Source organism: Nicotiana tabacum, chromosome 16 (assembly GCF_000715075.1).
Source record: "Nicotiana tabacum cultivar K326 chromosome 16, ASM71507v2, whole genome shotgun sequence".
Classification (NCBI taxonomy): Eukaryota; Viridiplantae; Streptophyta; class Magnoliopsida; order Solanales; family Solanaceae; genus Nicotiana; species Nicotiana tabacum.
This window is the reverse complement of record NC_134095.1, coordinates 91139386-91151360: the sequence shown is the minus strand read 5'-3', so window position 1 is coordinate 91151360 and position 11975 is coordinate 91139386.

Sequence of the window (11975 nt, the reverse complement as noted above, 5' to 3'; positions counted from 1 at the left end):
GGCGTTCCAGAAACTCTTTTCATTTTTTGGAATCGGGCATGAAGATTTTCATTCTCACAAGCTAGACTCTTCTTCTCGCCTTCAGCTTCTTGTGCTTGCAAATCTTTCTCCAAACTGAGGCTTCTTAGATTTTCTTTTAGGGCATGGATAGTTGCTTTGTACCCTTTTTCTTTTTCTCCCCAGATCAACCGCTCTTGGATTTTATCATTGAAGTTTTGAACATGGGGTCTTTTTGTTGGCCTTTTTAGCTCAGGTTCTGGTACATCATCCACGCGAGACCGTTTTTCGAACCACCTTGCATATCCAGGATTTATCTCACCCTTTGTAGCGTCTAGGACTTGAGTATCGCTTTTCAAGTATCGGCACCCATTCCACATCTGCTGAAGTAGAGCTTCGGGAATAGTGGCTTCTGGGTGTAATTCGATTACTTGTATACTCAAATCTTCATCATTAGGAACTATTTGATATCTCCCTAGTTGCCTTAAGACTCTTAGTGGTGCATACGGCTGAATTCTTCTCAATCCCAATAGTAGTAGATAACTATTTGAGGTTGACATATGTATTACTTCCCTCATCGGGAGCCATCCCAGGGTCCATTCAATTTGATTTGCCGTTAAAGCCTTTAGATGAGATACCCATGCTTCTATCCCTTCTGGAACCTGATAATTTTTTGTTCTTTCCTCATAGCTTTCGATGCAATTATCATTGTTTGACCCATACTGTATGATCTTGGGCTGTTGTTGGAGATGTTCAATCACCCATATTTGCAACAAAATTTTGCATCCTTCGAAGACTTTTGCTCCTGATTTGCATAAAGTCAGAGCCCGATAAATATCTGATAGAATGATGGGGACAAGGGTGTGATTTTCTTTAGTGGTGAGGATTTGCACAACTTTTGCGGTGCGAATATCAATTGTTCGCTCTTTATTTGGGAAGACCATGACTCCTAGAAAAGCCACCATGAAAGCAAATCGACGGTGCATCTGCCAAGTGTCTTTGTTTTGCTTATTAGTAAGGTCTTTCTCATGAATTTCGAACCCATCTGATTTTCCGAACCTTGAATACAAAAAGTTGAAGAAACAACATCCATTGATGACATTGCTTTTCCTGATTTGACTGCTGATGTTCAGAAGACCGAAGAATCGATGTACCGAAGGAGCCTTTGTGAATATCAAGCTTTGATTTCTTAGACTTCCGTCAAAACCAGCATATCCAGCTATCTCCTCTAATGTAGGAGTAAGCTCGAAGTCAGAGAAATGAAAAATATTGTGAGCAGGGTCCCAAAAAGTTACTAACGCCGCAATCAGATCATCACGGGGTTTAACTTTCATAATGTCCGTGAGATTTCCCAAATGCTTGACGACCCATTTTTGACTGTCTTCGCCTAAATCATACCACCACATTTGAAGCTGACATAGAAATTCTTCCGTACTTGTGGATGAGGGGCTTTGTGTGGTGCTCATTTTGTATCTGAAATTTAATTTTGATAAAGTCAAAATTTCATTTTTTGAAAATTTATACTAAAAAAATCATTTTTGAATTTTTTTTTTAATACCTTTATTTCAAAATTTAAAACTATTTATTTATTTTTTTCGAAATTTTTATAAAAAAAAACAACTCATTTTATTCCTTTCTTCTTACCATGATTTTATTTAAGCTGGTCAACAAGCATGTTCGAGGCAAATGAATGCACAAGTACCAAGTAGGATGCATCATGATGGTCTTTTTATTTTGGGTTCACCTGTCCTAGACAGACCCAACCCCTGTGTTGAGTCTCCAAGGCCAAATGCATATGATGCAAATATTCGTTCCTACTAGGGATCTGGTACATGGCTGAGTTATTCTAAGTGTAAAACCTTAGGTTGATTGTTCTAAACCTGGCTTACCCAAACGGACAGTTTGAGCCGAAGCGGGGGCAACGTACCGGGAGCACGAAAGTCTGCCCGACCTAGTTACTTGTCCCAACTCTGTCTTATTTGGTATGACTCTAACAGAAATGTGGGTCACGCGCACGTGTACACCATAAATTCAGAAGACTCAGAAAAAAGGAGGTTTCGTAGCAGTTGCATATATTCATAATTCAAATAATATCAAAGCGGTAAAAAGCAACATTTAGCATATTAGCATATAAACAGTTGAAAAATCATATAATGAATAAAGCCAATTATTGCAGTTATCTTAAGCTCGAATTCTTTAAACCCTGAACCAGTGGTTCTGGGTTACAACACCTATTATCCCCAGCAGAATCGCCAGAGCTGTCACACCTCCTTTTTCCCGCGCCCGCGGGGCGCGTGGGGAGTTTACTCCAATTAAAGGACAGTCGAAACAGGATTTATTTAATTATTTAAGAGTCGCCACCTGGGAATTTTAAGGCGTCCCAAGTCACCAATTTCAATCCCTGAATCGAGGAGAATATGACTCTGTTTATTATTCTGCGAACCAGAAATCCTGAGTAAGAAATTCTGTTAATCCGGAAGAAGGTGTTAGGCATTTCCGAATTCCGTGGTTCTAGTACGATCGCTTAACTGTTTTTATTATTGGCTTAATTATCTTGATTTTTATTAAATACTTTTTGTTACGTGATTTTTCTACCGCTTTTACTTATTGTGATTAAAGACCATTCTTTTGAATCGAATTACGCGTACGTATATTCGTGTTATAAATTTAAAAATGCGGAATTGTGTCACGCGTACGTGTACACGATAACTTTTGGTAATATATTCATTAAACAATCATTTTTTCGAAATTGTGTTGAATCAAGAATATTTTTTTTTCTTAAATAGTGAACCGTACATCTCGGGTTTTTATGAAATTGATTTAACGCCTTTGGAAAAATCCTTTTATTAAATATTCGCTCGAAATTACGCGTACGCATAATCCGAATTTTTGCTTTTAAAAATATAATCAGGGTACGCGAACGTATCCCTAATTGCGCAAAATATTTGTAATGATATTAGGGATTTTTCCACAAATTTTTTATTATATTATGAGAAATCTTCATTTAAGATACCCTTTAATTCTTGAAAAAGAATTCACAATTTATTGAATGTTGCCCGTTGATTGTAATTTCCGCATATAATTTATGTTCATCCAAGGCTATTCAAATTCAAAATAAATAATAAGAATATGATTAATCCTATTCTTCACAAATACAACGTATATACATATACGAAAGAATGAGGGACATATAAAACTCACCAAATGATTTATGAAGGGAAGAAATATTTTTGAACAATTTTTATTTATTTCTATTTAGTGCAAGTCCTATTTCTAATTGTCGTTGATAAAAATATTGCAATTTGTATATCTCATCTTATTCTCATATACTTGCTTTTAATCTAATAGGCTTAATTATTTATTTAGGATGGTAAATAGGCATCAAATTGATAATAAAGGGAATTATTGTACAAATTAATTAACAACATTGCTTTACATGCCACCTATTTGTATGTCTTGAAACATTCGTAGCACTTTAACATCGTAATGAGCCATAACAACTCAACTCACTATCCACTAATGGTTCTATGAATACCTGTTATCATACCACATAAGAACGTACAACTTATATCATTCCATCCATAACTAAATCAAGTATAAGAATAAACTAACAATATAGTTTTGATATTTTCACTCTATTCTAACAACACCATAAGGCCTAATAAATAGCCAATCTTTATGTCATGTTTCTTGCCTTGAAAGTTCAAATATGATTAAACTAATGAGATGAAGGACTAACATTATTACAAAGCTTTATACGAACTTTCAAAGTAAGACAATTAGCTCATAGCTATCAAATTGAATTCACTACTAATTAACTAAAATGAAACAAAAAATGAAATTTAAACTGATGAACTTGGACAAATGAAAAAAAAAGAATTTCAATTCAAGCTTCATTGATGAGTCATGTTGAATCTCTTTCCAACTTAAAATTTAAAAGACATGTACCTGAAAATGAAGGTAGAAGGAGTAAATTTCAGCAGTAGCAGCAGTAACAAAATCAGCAGAATATACCAATAACACAGCAAGTCTGAACAAGACCCGTTAACCCAGATGAACAGTGACAGAGACTTGAGAAAAATTTCAGATTTGGACTGAACAATATTCACAAGCAAACAACGGACAGATTCTAGAAAGATAACATTTCAGATTTCAGTTTCTTTCCTCTTCCTGTTTCAGATTCCTATTTCACATTTCTTTCTTTCTGTTTTTCACAAATGAGTATGTATTTCTGTGTGTATTTCCTAATGTTTTGGAAATCACCCTCTCTTAAACAGATAACCTGAAGAAAAAACAAAAACTGCCTTTCTAAATCAGATTGTTCCTCCTCTTAAAATCTACCCAAAATCTCAGTTTTCCTTGTTCTAATCTCTCTGAAAACTGAATTTTAAAATTTCTGTTCTGAAAACTGATTTCTCTCTCTCTGAAAACTCTTAAAGTCTGTCTAAATTCTGTTCTGAAATCTCTCCAGAAAAAAAAACTCTTAAACTCTCTTCAAGTTTTCTGAAAAACTCCCTTAAATCAGTCCCCATTCCCTCTATCTTATACAGGTCTGTCCCCCCTTTTTAAGTGCTGCTCGGACCCCCTTTTATCTTTTAAAAACAGAAAAAATTCCATTAAAATCTGCCTTTACTACTTTAAATCTCATCAAGTTAACTTTTTCCTGATTTCTAGCAGCCCATTATCCCTTGTTCCCCATTAGTATCATTAACTAATAGCCATTAACATACCACTTTCAGCCCTCTATTATATCATATTACCTCACTGTTTCATTACCAGTAGTACCCCTGAAAACCTACTGTTATTACTGAAAAATCAGAACCCACTGTAAAACAGATTCTATAATCTGTATAAACTTAATTATCCTTCTGATTTACAGCTATAACCAATCCTATGATTTTGAGACAGTATATTCTAATAACTGATTGACAAGAACTGAATTTAAACAGGGGATTCTCAACTGAACACTGAATAAAACAACCTTAACATTACACAGAACATGCAGGATTATTTCAACTGAAATTCAAAACTGAACTAAAAGCAAACAAATACAGGAGCATTGTCAATATACTGACAATGCCCTGTTCAGAAAACAATATATACATACCATTGACAAACTTTCTGAATTATTAAAAGAGAATCAATTAATTGGGAAGAACTAATTGACTGAGTTCAATGACAATAAAAAATTCCAAACGGATAAACAGGGTATTACAAACAGCATTAATGGCAATAAGAATTTACAAAACAACTAATCGACGAACTTAATCGAGTCGATTACACATATTATGACCACTCGTAAACAACAGAAACAATAGTATGATTCTGATCCAATAGACGAGTATGAGACAGTATAACAGAATTGACTAAAAAAAATATGAAAAATTAAACAGACTAATGAAAACAAACATAGAATACTCATAGAATGCTCATAAGAAACAGAAATTACCTCTGAACCTTTAAATTCAATTGAACTCAACTCGACTTGGATTTGGACTTTGTTTGAAATCAAACAGACCTTAGTCGAAGTATTTTCCACTGAAAATACTTCGACTAAGGTCGATTAAACCTCAATCTTTATTCAATCTGGACAGAATCCAAAAGTCTGGTATTTTAGGGTTCTTGAAAGTTCGATTTGGGATTTACTCATTTCTGGTTAGATTCGAGGGAAACCAAAGGTGTTCTAGGCACGAGGGAGGTCAGGGGGGTAACTGGTGTGGGTTTGAAGTAGGTTGGGATAAGGACAGGTTGTACTCGAATCTTCAAATGAAGATTCGAGTAGTTCCAGTATGATTCGAACCATGCAACTAACAGATCCGTGATGAGGATGGACAGGGGAAGCTCTGGTGTTATTTTGGAGGTCATCGGAGACAGTTGGTTCTTCAGGCCAACCTTCGATTTAAGATTCGAAGAGTTGGGGCCTGATTCGAAGGAAACTAAGGTCAGATTCGTGTAGAGGATGTTCAGGGGGTTCTAGGGTGTTATTTTGGTGACCGGCGGCGTTGATGCCGCCGGGTTTCAGGCGGTGGGATCCTAGGGCGGCTAGGGTTAGGGGGAGGGTCTGAGGAAGATGATGAACAGTGAGAGGATGGGGGGTGTTCAGTTAGGGGCCGGGGTAGGGGCTTGGGACTTATATAGGGGTGGGGTGGATTGATGCTATCCATCCGATCAAGTAAGATGAAGGGCCAGGATCAATCCACTTATCAAAACGACATCGTTTGATTTAAGTTGGGGAAAGGGTCAACCCGGGGTTGAAATGGATCGGGTTTGAGTGAGTTAGGGTGATGAGATCTCATCCGTTGATTGGATTTGATCGAACGGTCCATGATGAACCACGACTAAACGCTGTCGTTTTGATTCTTTTCGGACTGGACCGGACCTGGGCTAAAGGGGGTAATTTGGTTTGGGCCTGGATTTAAATCCAGGTCCAATTATTTTTTTTATTTCTTTTTCAACTATTTCATTTTTTCTAATTTAAATTTCCAATTTTAATTATAAAACAATTTTAACTTTACAAAAATATATTAATTACTCTATAACAATTATTTAACACATAGACAAGACATCAATCACACAGTGGAATATTTAAAATAGAATTATTGCACATTTTTTGTGATTTTATTTAAATTATCTTTTAAATGCATAATCAAATCCTATATACATGCAACATGTATTTTATTTTATTTTTTCATTTATTATGACAAAGTAAACACTTACGGATATAACACAAGTATTTAGCATCACTCAAACTCAAAAAATTACACAGTAAAAGAAATTTATTTTATTTTTTGATTTATTTTGTAGTAGTTTTCATTAAAGCAAAAAATCACGTGCTCACAAGCTCTATGAGAGATGGTTATGATTTTAATTGTCATGACGTTGATAAATGTGTTATTACTCATAATAAGCGTTATCTCTCTTCGGCTACATTGATTAATGGTCTTTTTGTTTTTGACTCTATTCCTAAACCGTTACCACCTAAAGAACTGAATAATGTTGAATTACCAAGCAAGAGAAAACGTTCTTCTGAATTGAGTGAAACATATTTATGGCACTTGCGTTTGGGTCATATAAATCTGAACAGAATTTCCAGGTTGGTCAAGGATGGACCTTTAAGTTCATTGAAAGTGGAGGCACTACCAACTTGTGAATCTTGTTTAGAAGGGAAAATGACAAAACGAAATTTCCCCTCAAAAGGAAATCGGGCAAGTGATAAATTAGAATTAATTCATTCTGATTTGTGTGGTCCAATGAATGTCCAAGCAAGAGGTGGTTTTGAGTATTTTGTGACTTTCACAGATGATTACTCAAAATATGGATATATTTATTTGTTGCGTCGAAAGTCTGAATGTTTTGAAAAGTTCAAAGAATTCAAGACTGAGACTGAAAAGCGACATAATAAACATATCAAGACACTACGATCTGATCGTGGTGGGGAGTACCTCTCTACGGACTTCATTGGTTATTTATCAGAATGTGGAATTACATCTCAATTATCTGCACTTGGAACTCCACAACAAAATGGTGTAGCTGAAAGAAGAAATAGGACTCTTATGGAAATGGTTAGATCAATGATGAGTTATTCCGATTTGCCTTCGTCTTTTTGGGGACATGCCTTAGAAACGGCGAATTATGTTCTGAACTTAGTTCCTTCAAAGTCAGTACCCTTGACCCCTACAGAATTGTGGACTGGGCGCAAGCCTAGTCTGCGGCATATTCGAGTTTGGGGTTGTCCGGCACATGTGCTAAAGGGGAAAATGGATAAATTGGAGGAAAGAACGGATGTATGCGTGTTTATAGGTTATCCAAAAGGGACGAAAGGTGGTTTATTCTATTGTCCTAAAGAGAAAAAGGTAATTGTTAGCACAAATGCCAAGTTTCTAGAAGAGGACTATTTGATGAACCATGTTCCTAGAAGTAAACTCGTTTTACAGGAACTTAGCAAAGGAATGGAAACTCAGTCATCTGAAAATCAAAACGACCATATCCAAACCCCAGAAGTCGATTTTGACATACCATTGCACTTTAGTAGTGGGAGAAATGTCAATAGACTTAATGTACCACAAGAACAAGTGCCCGCAGTCATACTACCACAAAGTAGTGGGAGTCATGTTGAGCAGACTGCACAACAGGAAGAAGTCGTTGATATCCCTGTGGATAGCATGGAGACTCAGGTTCCTGATGATGTTGTGGTTCAACCACAAAATCAACGTGATGTAGTTGCAACTGATGTAGTGCGTAGTCGTAGTGGGAGAGAAATAAGACAGCCAGTTCGTTACACGCTCTTGGGAGAATCATATGATAGGATCCTTGAGGAGCCTACCTCCAAACCTGTCAATTACGAACAAGCACTACATGATAAGGATGTCGATAAGTGAGTTGCTGCTATGAAATCAGAGATGGAGTCTATGTACTCTAATCAGGTTTGGGATCTTGTAGAACCAACTGATGGGGTTAAACCCATTGGATGTAAATGGATCTATAAGAAAAAGAGAGGTGTAGACGGAAAAGTACAAACTTTTAAAGCAAGGCTTGTAGCGAAAGGGTTTACTCAGAAAGAAGGGATTGACTATGAGGAAACCTTCTCGCCGGTAGCCATGCTTAAGTCTATAAGGATTCTCTTATCCATTGCTGCTCATTATGATTATGAGATTTGGCAAATGGATGTCAAGACAGCTTTTCTTAATGGAAGTCTTGATGAGTGCATCTATATGATGCAACCAGACGGTTATGGAAAGTGGCAAAGAGCACATGTTGTGTAATCTTAAAAGGTCCATTTATGGACTAAAACAGGCATCTAGGGCATGAAACATTTGTTTTGATAAGGCGATTAAAACTTTTGGTTTTGATCAGTGTCTTAACGAATCTTGTGTATAGAAAAAGTGGAATGGGGACAAAGTGGCATTTTTGATCTTATATGTAGATGACATACTGCTCATAGGAAATAATGTGGGCATGTTGAATTCAGTTAAGCAGTGGTTGTCCACACATTTTGATATGAAAGATTTGGGAGAAGCGGCTCATATCCTTGGGATCAAACTCTTGCGAGATCGCAAGAAAATGATATTAGGCTTGTCCCAAGGTCTTTATATTGATACAATACTCTCCAAGTTTAGCATGCATGATTCCAAGAAAGGATTCCTTCCTTTCAGACATGGAATTTCTCTATCTAAAGATCAGTCTCCTAAGACTGATGAAGAGATAGAAAAGATGAAGGCGGTCCCTTATGCATCAGCTGTGGGGAGCCTCATGTATGCTATATTATGCACTAGGCCTGATATCTGCTTTGCCGTTTGCGTTGTTAGCAGATTTTAGTCTAATCCTGGGAAAGAGAATTGGACGGCGGTTAAACATATAATCAAGTACCTGAAAAGGACTAGGGATTACATGTTGATCTATCAATCGGATGACCTGGTACCTATTGGGTATACTGATTCGGATTTCCTATCAGACAAAGATTCTAGAAAGTCTACCTCAGGTAATGTGTTTACTCTTGGAGGTGGAGCCATAAGTTGGAGGAGTATCAAGCAAACTTGTGTTGCTGATTCCACCATGGAAGCCGAATATGTGGCAGCCTCTGAGGCAGCCAAAGAGGCAGTTTGGCTCGGTAACTTCCTGAGAGAGTTGGGTGTGGTTCCTTCGATTCAAGCGCCAATTACGCTTTACTGTGATAATAGTGGTGCGATTGCAAATTCAAAGGAGCCACAAAGCCATAAGAGGGCAAAGCACATTGAGCGTAAATATCATTTAATTAGTGATATAGTGCAGAGAGGGGATGTAGTGGTCACCAAGATTGCGTCAGAGAACAACTTGGCAGATCTGTTTACTAAGAGCTTACCACAGAAGACTTTTGATAAGCATGTAGAAGGAATGGGTGTCAAAATTGTAGACGCATGGTTATTAGTCTAAGTGGGAGATTGTTAGAATATACTATAAGCCATGCGTATTGTTATAGTATTCTTTATGAACAAATATTTATTTACTTATTTAAATTCAATAAAGTTTCATTTTAAATAGATCATGTGTTGGTTTGTGCATCCATTGCTTACATAGTAGATGATTTAGTGTATAGAGTTTAGCTTATACACGGAAGATTAAATCATCGGTTCTTGTAAGACATAAAAGTTAATGTTCACAATCTAATGATGGAATTGGACAAATCATCGGAATGATTGTAGCACAAGATTAAATATAATTTATCTTGATTATGGGAATGGTTTAATTCCAACTTCTTGTGCTAGTACATTTTGTATGTATTGAACGGATCAAGTAGAGATGAGTATTTTATACTGACTTTATAAAATAATTTCTCTAGTCCATTTAATGTACTTATACTCTTAATCCTGATATAATTATTATTAGCTGTGTATGTCACTTGTGTTTTGATTTATTAAAAGGCGAGATTCTTTCGCGAGTCAATAAGCCTAGTAAATTGGATAACAATGATATACATTGGCGAAGTAATAATTAGTTGATGGAATCCACGTCTCGATTTTGAGATTGATGATACTCCTTTATGAAAGCTTATAAGTTTTCATGTGTAAACCCGGCCGGTGGATTTTGTATCCGACACATGAAATAAGTTAAGTGTAAGTCTAAAGGAAGTAATCAATAAATTAAATAGTCAGTAATTTAATTTGATTGATTAGTATCTGAATCTTAACATGGGGGAGTTAAATAAGGTTTTATAGAAGAATTTCGAAATTGAACAAAGGAGTGCAATTACGAATTTTTAGTGGAACAATTCGTAATTTATTATGATGGAAATTAGTTTCAGAATTTCGAAATTAATATCATAATAAGAAGCCTTGTTAATTAAATTCTGTGGTCCCTACTATGCCTAAATAATAGAAAATAGTGGAAATTGTTACTTAGTGGGAAAGAAAACGTGGAAACCATCCCTTAGTGGGAGAAGGAAACCTAACAGGTTTTGAAAACGGTTTTGACCTAAAAAACGCAGCTATATATATGGATATAAGGGCTAGACGTTTTTTACATGATTCTGACTGCGGTTTCTACTAGAATTTTGCCCACCCAAAATTCTCTATTTTCGGTTATTGTTTGGGTAACACAGTAGAAGACTGTGAAAATCTGCTAGTGTATTTTCAACTGAGGAACTGGAGAACGACCTAGATTTGTTGTGTTTACACTTCAAGAGGTAATCCTAAAATCTCCATATGTGCTAATTGTTTAGATTACACATGAATAAGATTCTATTATTGCTTCCGCTGTGGTATATATTCCAACAGATCAATCTCCAGAGAGCATGAGAAGTACTGCAGCTGCACTCAACTCGTTAACAACATCTTTTGGAAATTATTTAGGCACTCTCATGGTATCTTTAGTTCACAATTATACCGGTAACGAGCACAACTGGCTACCTGACCGGAATCTCAACAAGGGAAAATTGGATTATTATTACTGGCTTGTGACTGGAGTACAGATTTTAAATCTCATATATTACATGATATGTGTCTGGTTTTATAAGTATAAACCTTTGGAGGAGCTGACTGAAAGTATCAAGGAAACTGACGTGGAGTTAGCTAACAACAAAAATTCTTCAAGCACAGCAAATTAACTGGTTCTAAAGGTGATAGAGGAGTAGAACAATAACAACAATGGGAAATGTTAGACCGTGAACAAGAAATCAAGAAAATGGAATAGTGATTTCATCACTTTACTTCCGCCTACTTGTTCACAGCTGTTGTAAATTGACGTATATGCTTATAATAAGTAATACTCCTTCCGTTACAATTTAAATGATATACTTTCTTTATTAGTCCGTTACAAAAAAAATAACATATTTCTATATTTGAAAACAATTTAATTTTAAACTTTCATTTTACAAACTTTACCCTTAATAAAAAGTTTTTATATAGGCACAAAAATATCATGACCCACAAAACTTTTGACCCTAAATTTTTAGGACCACATATTTTAAAAGTCTTTTTTTTTCTTCTTAAATTTTGTGTCAAGTC